Below are 12,132 nucleotides of genomic sequence, written 5' to 3'. Positions count from 1 at the left end.
AAATTTTATTAAAAATGTATGGTTAAATAAAGGTTCAAATTTATGTCACCTAACATATTAGCTATTATGATCAACTACTGTTTTTCAGCTGGAGACAACGAGTCTAGTCTAAATCTTGCTTAATTTTCCTTTACATTTTATCATTTAGCAGATGCTTTTATACAATGCCACTTACAAATGAAGAGAGCAATAAAAGCAGTCAATCCAACAATGTGCACTTTAGGTAAAATGCACTATATAAAATGACATTTGTAGCGTCTGGACCAATCAGACACACAAATTATTCATTTATTTAATGAATAATCCAGCAAACTCACTCTCCCAACAAAGGCCTCCCTTACAAAAAATAAGTTTATTCAAGTGTTCTATTACTATACTTCTTTTCAACTAAAAAGAAGAAAGCATACTTTCAGTCTACATTTTATATAGCCTACTTCTCAGAAATATACTTAATTACACTTAAGTGTACTTGACTTACACTGAGAGAAAAGTCCAAGTATATTTGGCCTAGGCTATACTTGTACTCAATCTTTTGATCGAGATATACTTAAAAGTTTAATTATTCATACTTTTTTTACATCGTTTTTCATATACAGTCTTATGAAACTTACATTGTTTGAAAATCTTGATTAAAATCTTGATATAAAACAGATATGTTTCTAATTCTGCGTATCTGAATTTTTGGGTAGGCTAGTCCACTGGTAGTGCACATAGGAATTTACTTTAATTCTACTTTACTCTTTCCCCACCATTGACTGAATTTTCCAGCTATCCATGTTTTCACTGTTATTCGGTAGGGGGCGCTATGACACATCTTCTAGTGCAGAATCTCCAGATCAAAACACAGGAGAAGAAGAAGCTGAAACAAGCGATAGAAGATTGCTCACTCATATGTAAAATAATGTGATCATCAAACATTAAACAGCTTGTAAATCAAAACTGCTTAATGTTTCCAAATGAAGTGAAGCGTAACCCATGAAGAGAAAACGGGGGTGTTGGACTCGATCTACTCCATCTGTGTTTGATCACGTTTCTGAATCTGATCAAGGCGTAGTCTTTGACAAAAATGAGATTTTCTCATCTTTTTTGTTTAAAATGTTGCCTTTATTTATGAAACTTACCAACATTCAAGTGTTGATAAAAAAGGATGCATGAAGCTAATAAAATGTTTTAAAATTAAAGTGCAGTTAAAGGTATTTTTCAAGTATAAAAAATAACATTTGAACATAGTAGTATAGGCCTACTGCAAGTGCAAAAATTATATATAAATAGTAAACTATAAGTATAATGTTAAGTTCACTTAAAGAAAACGTGTAGTATAAAACTACTAAACTAGTAGTTTACTGAGAGTACACTAAAATAAAACTTGCAAGTATACTTGCAGTATAAAACTACTGAACTAGTAGTTTACTGAGAGTATACTTCAAAGTTGCTACAAGTATTAAAATAGTAAACTACTAGTATACCCATAAGTTCACTTGCAGTACAAATGAGAAACGTAATTATGAACTAGTTGTGCACTTAAAGTTTACTACTGTTACACTTATAGTACACTTAAACATATACTTTTATATACTAAAAGTGGGCCAATTTAGTCCCAAGCGGTATTAAAATAGTACACTTACAAGTTTACTACTAGTATATTGACATTAGTATACTTACTACATAATGTATACTTAAAAATATACTTGAACATTACTTAAAGGTAGGGTAGGTAATCATTTTTCTAAAAAAAAAACATTACAAATTTGTTTAAACTGTCTTTATATACCAATACATAATTAAAATGTAAGTACTCTGAAAAAGAAAATATAAAAATCGAGTGACTGTAGACCTTTTAATCTGCAATAAACACAGCTCATTATTTCCATTCACTCCCACCCCCTCCCTTCTGAGCTCCTACCAAAGCCACGCCCCCAAAACACATGAACGCGCGACGCCAAACGCTCAGGCTGGAACAAGACGCATTTATTACCTGAGACGAGTGGAGAGGAAGGAGCGCAGTACATACAGTGACATCATGTCAGAATCACATGTAATAAAATACCTAACTTTATCACTTTGAATATAAACAAATAAGATTTCTTTTAGTACTCACTATCAAGCTAGCATATCGATAATGGTAAAGTTTCATTCGGTAACGAGCTATATTTATAAGGCAAAACTAAAAACAGGTTGCATTGATACACGTTTTTCCATTACCATCAGTTACACTGTGATGAAGGTGAATTTCGTGTAAGATTCATAACATATACGGTGTTTTGCATGTAAGAGTTTCCATGATGAAAACATTGTTGACTCTAATGAAGACTAACGTACACTCCGAGTCCGGAGACAAGTACCGCATCGTCGGTTCGAGGACAGGTCCGGGGTTGAGGGCGAAGCAGAGGAGGTCGTTCAAGAGTGCGGGCAGGGTCCGAGGAAGTAGTTTTTGCCTTGTTTGCCTTCGCTGACTGCATATGCAGGTGCTTTGAGCTGAATATTTCCGGGAACGGTGACATGTGATGAGTGCACGCAGGGCAGCGCGCGCAGTGGGGCTCGGGGCGGGCACGAGACATGAAGGCATCTGATTGGTTCTTTACATTCGCACCGAATGGCAGTGATTGGTCAGAGTTTTTACTGTCCTGCAGCTGCTACAGAGGTCTGATTTTTTTCATTCCTTTTTCTAAACACATAATGTATTGACTACTATCAGGATGGAAGGACCATTTCACCCAGTATAAAAAAAAGTGTTTCTGAACAGGATTACCTACCCTACCTTTAAGTATACTTCATAAAATTAACTTTAAGTATACTTCTTTTTCGTAAGGGCTGTGAAACTTCCCCCAAAAACTAACATCCCAAATGAAGCTAAAACACTGGCAGAACCCGGTTTCCTGTTACAGGACACACTGAGACGGATAAGAGTTTTACGCATCATTACATTAAGTATCCTTGCCCCTTTTAAAGAAGGGCGTGTTAGAACTAAACTGATGGTTTGCTCAAGGCTGTTGATCTGCTGAATTTCAAACAATGCTATAACTTCTTGCTTTCCTGTATTCTGCTTCAGCTCTCTTTCCCTTGGTAAACTGTATGCATGTAGGTGTGTGTATTTTAGAGTAGTTTAAAGGGATACTTCACCTCTGGGAAGATGAATGTGTATTTAAAATAGGTCATTTAAGTAGAAGAAATGTGAAGAAATTTTTGAATTTGGAGCTTTCTAGACTGAGAAAAGCCAGAAAATGTATTTTTGGCTTATGTGGATGAAAGACAACAACTCCCAGAATGCACTTGCTTCGCTGCCTTAGGAGGCCACGCCTACCGGTAAGAGTGCGCAGTTTAAAACAACCACAAAGCTAGCCTATGTGATGAGTTTGCGAGGGATTTAGAGATAGCCCAAAATGTCCGGGATTCGGCTTTTGCGTTCTACAGTCGCCATTCATCATGTTTACTGTGGCGAGCAGGACGAGGCTGACGGCCGCGTGAGAACAGCGCGAGGCCGGTGGCGTCATTACTGAGACGCGCCGGGTCTCCCATCTCTCACGGAGGAGCGGGAATTTTTCTTAGCAATGGTAAAACGCACATCAACCGATCACTTGTTTAGCGTTCATGTAAACACTACATTCAAATTCACCAATCGGAATGAATTCAGTTAGATTGAAACAAAAGGTGTGCATGTAAACAAGGAATAGCGACCGCAGAAAGCAAAAGCTGAATCCCGGACATTTTGAACGATCTCGCCCGCCGGACAAGTCCGGGAAAAGGAGGATGGTTACTTACTCAGCTTTCTCCTACTATTCAGCTTTCTCCACAGAACAAGAGCCTGCTAGCTTAGCTTCCAAAGAAAGACAGCTGACACTGTGTACATTCGGTGAGTGAGATCCCACCCTGTATGGGCGGGCTGAAAACATGCGGAACAACGCCATCTACTGGCTGTAGTCTTTAGCCTCTGTCCAGAAAATCCTCCGATGACGCAAAATGACGATTATTGCGTCATCGGAGGATTTTTTCCAGACAAAAAATACATAAATCTCTTGTCTCAGGGGGATATGAGGGTGGAAAGCATGGTAATTCTAAAATACTACAGGTTTTCTACTAATACAAAGCTTAATGCTAAATCCTGAAGTAACCCTTTAAGTGTTTAGACTAGTTAATAAAATCTTGTTCATGTCACACGTAAAGTTGTCCGTGTCTCAAGCTCATAACTGGAGTCACTAATCATATAGATCTTGACTACTGCTCTTAGTAGTACTGTAAAGTAAGAAAGACATTTCCCATGCCCCGGAAATGTACATTTCTTAGAATTAATAAACAATTAACCCTGAGTGTTGTAAAGGAAATTTGACATTTAGATGTGTTTTTTTACTTTCAGATGTGTTAACGTTGAACATTTATTTTTACTCATAAGCATTTAAAGAAATATAATCATATAAGCTTGCAGGAACAAAATGTTTTGGGTAGCAAAGAGACTATGAGTACTCAAGTGACCTTTTGTACTTCAAATGTCCTTTTGTGTACTCCAAGTGTGAAAAGTATGTGCGCAGCTTTGATAGAAATAGAGATAAGCAAAATGTGTGAATTTGAGCAGCAGCTAAAAACAGGAACTTGTAGTAGGCATGGTATTGTTCTGTCTAGATATAATTTATGCAGACAAGAGATCTTGAACTAAATTGTTTCCTTTTAAGGTAACTAAGGCGATCTTTTGAGAGAGACCAGGATGTGTTTTGTGTATATAAGCTGGGCAAAAAGCAGAAGTCGGGGCCTTCTCATATCAGATGCGCTCTGTATGTGAATGTCAATTTCTTGCAAGAAATAAAGCTGATCTTTGTTAACCTTTGAGATATCCTACTGTCGTACAATTATTGATTTAAAGTTGAGAAAAGAATTTCCACAACAGTGTTCACAGGACAAACAGGTTAATTGATTGTAATATTAATTTACGACATTAAGTTAATTATATTAATTGATCCAAATATTCATAATCAATTATAACAATATTTCATAGAGCTAATTTGCTACACATTAGAAATCAAATATCTTGGGGATAGGAGTCTAATCCAACCCTATAGTATCACGCATCTGCAAGCAACTAGTAATGTCTGCGCGTGCCTGAATTATTCCATTCGCACTGATTATTCCACATTATTGACCCCTGGGGGGTAACGTAGGCTAACGTTACCACTTTAGCTAAAAACGTTAGCTAACACTAATTTAGTCTGGTGATTTTTAGTGCTGTCATCAGCCATGGCTAAAAGCTATGGAAGCTTGTTTCCGCCACAAAATAAAAAAAATGTAATGATAATTGCGACTTTTTATCTCACAATTGCGAGTTTACATCTCGCAATTCTGACTTTATTTCTCAGAATTGCGAGATACAAAGTCAGAATTGCGTGAAATAAAGTCGCACTTGCATGTTATAAAGTCAGAATTGCGAGATATAAAGTCAGAATTGCGTGAAATAAAGTCACAATTGTGTGTTATAAAGTCAGAATTGCGAGATATAAAGTCGCAATTGCATGTTATAAAGTCAGAATTGCGAGATATAAAGTCAGAATTCTGACTTTTTCTCGCAATTGCAACTTTATATCACGCAATTCTGACTTTATAACACGCAATTGCGAGTTTATATCTCGCAATTCTGACATATTTTCTTAGAATTGTGAGATATAAACTCACAATTGTGAGATATAAAGTCCAATTCTAAGGAAAAAAAAAATACGGACTTTTTTTCTTCTTTTTTTTACCTCAGAATAGTTTATCTCACAATTCTGGCAATTGCGACTTTATATCATGCAATTCTGACTTTATATCTCCCAATTCTGACTTTATAACACACAATTGCGACTTTATTTCACGCAATTCTGACTTTATATCTCGCAATTCTGACTTTATAACACGCAATTGCGACTTTATTTCACGCAATTCTGACTTTATATCTCGAGAAAAAAAGTCATAAGATTTCTGACTTTATAAGACGCAATTTCGACTTTATTTCACGCAATTCTGACTTTATATCTCGCAATTCTGACTTTATAACACACAATTGCGACTTTATTTCACGCAATTCTGACTTTATATCTCGCAATTCTGACTTTATAACACGCAATTGCGACTTTATTTCACGCAATTCTGACTTTATATCTCAAAATTCTGAGAAATAAAGTCAGAATTGCGAGATGTAAACTCGCAATTGTGAGATAAAAAGTCGCAATTATCTCTTAAAATGTTTTATTCTGTGGCGGAAACAAGCTTCCATAAAAAGCTGAAGACTATGGAAGCTTGTTTCCGCCAATGAATAATAAATAGATAATAATAATTGCGACTTTTTATCTCACAATTCTGACTTTTTTTCTCACAATTGCGATATATCAAGTCAGAATTGTGACTTTTTTTCTCACAATTGCGAGATATTAAGTCAGAATTGTGAGAAATAAAGTCGCAATTCTGAGAAATAAAGTCGCAATTGCGAGACATAAAGTCAGAATTGCGTGTTATAAAGTCTCAATTCTGGGAAATAAAGTCGCAATTGCGAGATATAAAGTCGCAATTGCGTGATATAAAGTCGCAATTCTGAGAAATAAAGTCGCAATTGGGAGATATAAAGTCAGAATTGCACGATATAAAGTCGCAATTGCGTGTTATAAAGTCAGAATTGGGAGATATAAACAATTCTGAGATAAAATAAAAAATAAAAAAAGTCTGTCTTTATTTTTCCTTAGAATTGGACTCTATATCTCACAATTGTGAGTTTATATCTCACAATTCTGAGAAAAGATGTCAGAAATTGCGTGATATAAAGTCGCAATTGCGAGAAATAAAGACGCAATTCTGACTTTATTTCACGCAATTCTGACTTTATATCTCGCAATTCTGACTTTATTTCTCAGAATTGCGACTTTATTTCTCAGAATTGCGACTTTATATCTCGCAATTGCGACTTTATTTCTCACAATTCTGACTTCATTTCTCACAATTCTGACTTCATATCTCGCAATTGTGAGATAAAAAGTCGCAATTATTATTATTTATTTATTATTCATTGGCGGAAACAAGCTTCCATAGAAGACCCATCACAACACGATTAAAAACTGTTTTATTTATTTATTTCAAACTGCAACAGGCCTGTTTACAGTAGAAGCAGATAGAGCGGCCCACTGTTCACCAACTAATTTAAACGCATTCGTTGCCATTTTGACACATGACCCCATGTAACGTGATGCAGAAACACTGTAATAATTCAAATAATACAGTTAACACCGTGATCTTATTACAAAAAAGGACTGTTGCCCTTCCTTACCTGTTTGAGGATGTACGCGCATCAGGTGAACTGGGCGAACTGAGCCTCGCTGGTGACGTTGAAGGTGATGCGTGGTATTTGGACGCATCTGCTCTCCGCCAAAGTTAATGGGAAGGATTGGCGTATCACTTGCACGCAAAATTTGACTTTGGCGTATGCATAACACGTAATTTGAAAGTGTAAAGTCATGTTATTTATACGGAGATTGATGAGAACGGGTTGGCATTTTTGCAAGTATACTAATATCAATGTACCAGTACAGTAGTAAACTTGTAAGTGTACTATTTCAATACTTCTTGTGACTAAATTGGCCAAATTTTAGTATATAAGTGTATTGTAAGAGTAACAGTATTCAACTTTAAGTGCATAGTTCACAACTACGTTTCTGATTTGTACTGAATCTGTACTACAAGTAAACTTATAGTAGTGTAATATTTTAATACATGTAGATATTTTTTTTAGTACATGAACGTACACTTTGAAGTAGCCTATACTCTAAGTAAACTACTAGTTTTTTTTTTTTTAGCTTCATGCATCCTTTTTTATCATATTTTTGTATAAGTTTCATTAAAAAAAGCAACATTTTAAATAAAAAACTACGTCCGGACTGGATTCAGAATGATAATCAAAACATAGATGAAGTAGATCGAGTCCATTAACGCCCCCAAAGCTTCACAGTCGTTTCCTCTTCATGGGTTCAATATTTCATTGGGTAACGGGAGGCAGTTTTGATTTATATGCTGTTTAATAGTTGATGATCGCGCTGTCTAAAAAAAGGAGCTTTCAGTAAAATTAGCAGTAGATGCCAGCAAAGATCCACTGGTGCACACAGTGGTTGGATTTGTGATTTGCAGTACATACAGTTTCTCTCTCTCAAATATTAAAAGCAAACTAACGCACACACACATTGTTTTTATTACACACAAACCACACTCTGACATCCATACCAACACACCTACACAATTATAGCTGCATAATTTATCCAACTGGCTTTATAATATGCAGAAGCAAAAAACACAGAAAACAGGAATAAAGCGAGTATTTGCTTTATAGGCCAAACCTGAGAAAACGGCACCATCTGGTGAAAAAATAGTAAAAATTAAAATGTTGAAGCCTGACAGAATGAAAGCCTATTAACAAAGACTGCATCCTTTTATAGTTGAATGTCCCTGGGATTAAAAATTGCAATTTGAATGGGTTTCAATGGAGACATTTTTGTCCTTAAGGTCCTTAGTGTAACTATTTTGTGTACCTATAGATTCATTAAAGGAAATGGGGGTGAAATGGTAACGTTCCAAAAACACACATACACCTGTGCCCAAATTTATGTAGCTGGCATTAACAAAGGCAAAATGATCAAAAAACAAAACTGAAAGAGACAAAAATGTCCATATGGTCGCACAAGGGTTAAGTATATTTCCGAGAAGTAGAACTGAGAGTACACTTTCTTATTTTTAGTTGAAGTATACTAATAGCACGCTTAAATGAACTTTGTGTTTTAAGAAAGTCCACATGACAGAAACTGCAAACAGCACTGTTCAGTTCACTTCCTTCTTTAGAAAAATCATTAATTTAGTTAATTTTTTATGGCATTTAGCGCATGATTGAACTTGTTTGAACTGTTCTTGGTACGGTTCCTGCGTCTCACTTCTCAACAAGCTTAAGTGAACCCCCTCTAGACCGCATAATGAAAGCTGTGGACCTTTTACAGACCTCAAGGGAACCCCTGATGCATTCCTCAAGTTCTGCACGACGCTGGATTGACATCCTGGCTGTCTATCTGGTTATATTACACATGCTAGCGAACCAGTCAACCCTGCAGTCTTGCTTGAGTTGCCAGCTTGAATTTGTTGAGGGGTCTGTGTTACCATGTGCACTCCTATGAACAGTGTGTCATGGGAAGTGAGATGTAAGGCTTTCCAATCCTCCAGCAATCAGTTGGCACGCTTTTTTTTGGAGTATTAATATGCTTTCCAATTAGATAAATGACAGCTGAGAATAGCAGGGGTTCTTCCTTTTGGGAGTTTTCAAAGCAGAGCAGTCGAGTGTATCAGAACATGTGTCGTCAGGAAAATATGAACATATTGTGAGGATTTTTCATTCATGTGATTGTTCTGGGTGTTCTCAAAGAGTTTGAGCTATTAGGATGATCTCAAGTTCACATTAATACTAAGCGACATAAATTATGAATTCTCTGTAAACAGAAATGGTCAGGGTTTGTCGCTTTGGCACAGACTCCATGGACCACTAAATCAATCGAAAACGCTATAAAAAATTAATGAGAACTTGAAGTGTTTGAACCACTGTGCCCACAAAATCTTTGGAATATCAACCATTTTATAGCTTGTTTCTTGTCAAGATGTGATTTTAATATCATAAATGTGAGGATATCCGTCAGGTTTGAATTAAACCATGATAAAAAAATAACCAAGATTCAGTTTCAAAATGTCTTCAATGAAAATGCATGTCAAATACAAGGTTCGAGTCAGATTCAAATGAATGTTTATTCAATATTTATGAATACTCAGTATTTATGAATAATTAACAACCGTTTGGGAAATATACTTGCATGCCTTTTCATGTTGCAGTATGGATGTTTTTTTTTTTTTATGCACACAAAAATGTATAAAAGGTAAATGTCCATTTTAGAAGAGATTTTCAATTAAAACATGCTAAATTATCAGGAACCAAATATGTAAAATCTCCTCTTATAGCTATTTACCATCTAATATCTTGTGTAAAATTGCTCCTGAGTAGGTGGATATAAGAAATTACACAAACATATGCACCCATTAATTGGGATAATTGAAAATAATTTTCTGGTGATGAAGATCTCTCGCGCGTTTGGTTTTGATAACGGCGTACACATCGTCCATGATAATCAGTTGTGTTTCATCTCCCTGGAATCTGGAAGGACATTGTTTGGAATATTTACAACAAATGTCAGCCATCAGTCGTCGCTGACATTTGATGAAAAAATGTAATCAATGTGAGCTTGTCATTGGGTTACAAAGGGTTCATGTTGTGTGAATGATCCTCTGAGGCAGCAAGTCATTTAGCCAGAAGTAACAAATGGCCACATGAGGCCATTATGTTGGATCTAAAGCTTGTTTACTGTGTGTTTGAAGAGATACAGGGGTATGAGGGGTACGCCGTTGTTGCCGTGGTCAAAAATAGCATTGGGGTCTGTTCCTTGTAAGCTTTTTCAAGAGCCATTTATAGCAGTGGTCCTATCATGAAAGCAAGTCCTTCTCAGCTTCTACACGTCAAAACAGATCAACACATTGATTTTTCCATTCGGACATCTCCTGGAAATCATAGCCATTACTGGTCAGAGAAATCGTGCAGTGTTGCTCCTTAAAGGAGATGGTCTTAAGTGCTGGGCTAGGAGTATCTTCCCTCACTACAGTTATACTTTGGCAAACATCCACAAGAATATCGGCTCCAGAATGGAATAGAATTGGATTTGTTGAGCATTGCTCGGTTCTACTGCAGGTTATTCACCTCCTAATGACTCCATCTCCTAAGGTCAATAGCAAATAAGAGTGTCCATGATAAAGAAATCTAGCTTAAATGTAATAGATAGATTGATGTTTTAATGGTATTTTTTAAATGTACATTTCTTTAAAGAAATAATGATAAAAGATTATCCCAAACTTACGGAAGCGTGTTTCCGCCACAGAATAAAAAATAAAAAAAGGTAATTGCGACTTTTTTTCCTCACAATTGCGAGTTTACAAAACATGTCAATTACGTGATATAAAGTCGCAATTTCCTGTAATAAAGTCAGAATTGTGAGATATAAACTCTTTTTTCTCAAAATTGCATGTTTATACCTCGCAATTCTTCCTTTGTAACACGCAATTGTGAGATATAAAGTCGCAATTGCGTGTTATAAAGTCAGAATTGCGAGATATAAACTGTCAATTGTGAGATAAAAAGTCGCAATTATCTTTTAAAATGTTTCATTCTGTGGCGGAAAACAAGCTTCCATACAAACTACTTAATCAGTTTTTCTTTTCAAGAATTCCATTCCTTTAACGGAGCTCTTATTCTTCATTTTGATATCAGGACAATTGCACATTATCACCTCCACCACAAAAATGTTTTAATTAATGCATCTATCTATCAATTGCATTTGAATGAATTTGTTTTATAAAAATGATTAGATCCAGAGAAAACTCCAGTTTAGTATTCAATGGTTTATATTCATATGTTGCTCCCATTTGCTGTGAGAGTGAAAATGAGGTAATGAGGAAAGTGGGTTTAGCTAAATTGACTGAAATTCTTCAGGACGTTCTTGGGCGTCCATACCTTGCATGGTCAGGTATCCTTGAGAGGGAAAAGCGCTCTACCTGATCCGAACTAGAGGATATTTCCCTTAAAAAGGTACATTTACTCACACAGCATGTCTTGTTACTTTATTTATTGAAACGGCACTCTGCGTGATTCACCAGTGGTTGCTTTTCAGCGAGTACAAAGGAGAGTTTTTAACGCTGTTTTGTACATGCCCCAACAGCGATCACGAATTCCTTGCATGTTTCCGCATGAAAAGAGCCAACACCTCAAAAGCATGGATGTCAGCAAGGCGTAATGTGGCCTCAGGTGTTAACTTACTTCAACATACCTGCCAAAAATATTTTTAGACCCGATGATATTAACTGCACTTAGAACTGGAGCAAGATTGTTATTTCTGAATAATTCGCAATGTCAACATTTTCATGAATAAAGAACTGAATCTGCTTTGTCTGTATGTCTAAAAATGACCACGCAAAATCAGTGAGAGTTTCACTTCTTCAATCTCGCTGCCGTGATATTGGCTTTCAGCGAAGTTGGGACATTCATCATACTCTGGT

At 36.1% G+C, this 12,132-nt stretch overlaps 1 protein-coding gene across 1 annotated transcript in view; it reads left to right on the top strand.

Moving 5' to 3' along the window:
- The window catches only part of LOC311296162 (coagulation factor XIII B chain-like), a 409,206-nt gene that overhangs the window by 190,454 nt on the left and 206,620 nt on the right, over nucleotides 1–12,132 (top strand). The gene's annotated exons all lie outside the window — the stretch shown is intronic.

The sequence above is a fragment of the Rutilus rutilus genome, assembly GCF_951802725.1.
Source record: "Rutilus rutilus genome assembly, chromosome: 8".
NCBI lineage: Eukaryota > Metazoa > Chordata > Actinopteri > Cypriniformes > Leuciscidae > Rutilus > Rutilus rutilus.
This window is presented reverse-complemented; position numbering and strand designations above follow the sequence as displayed.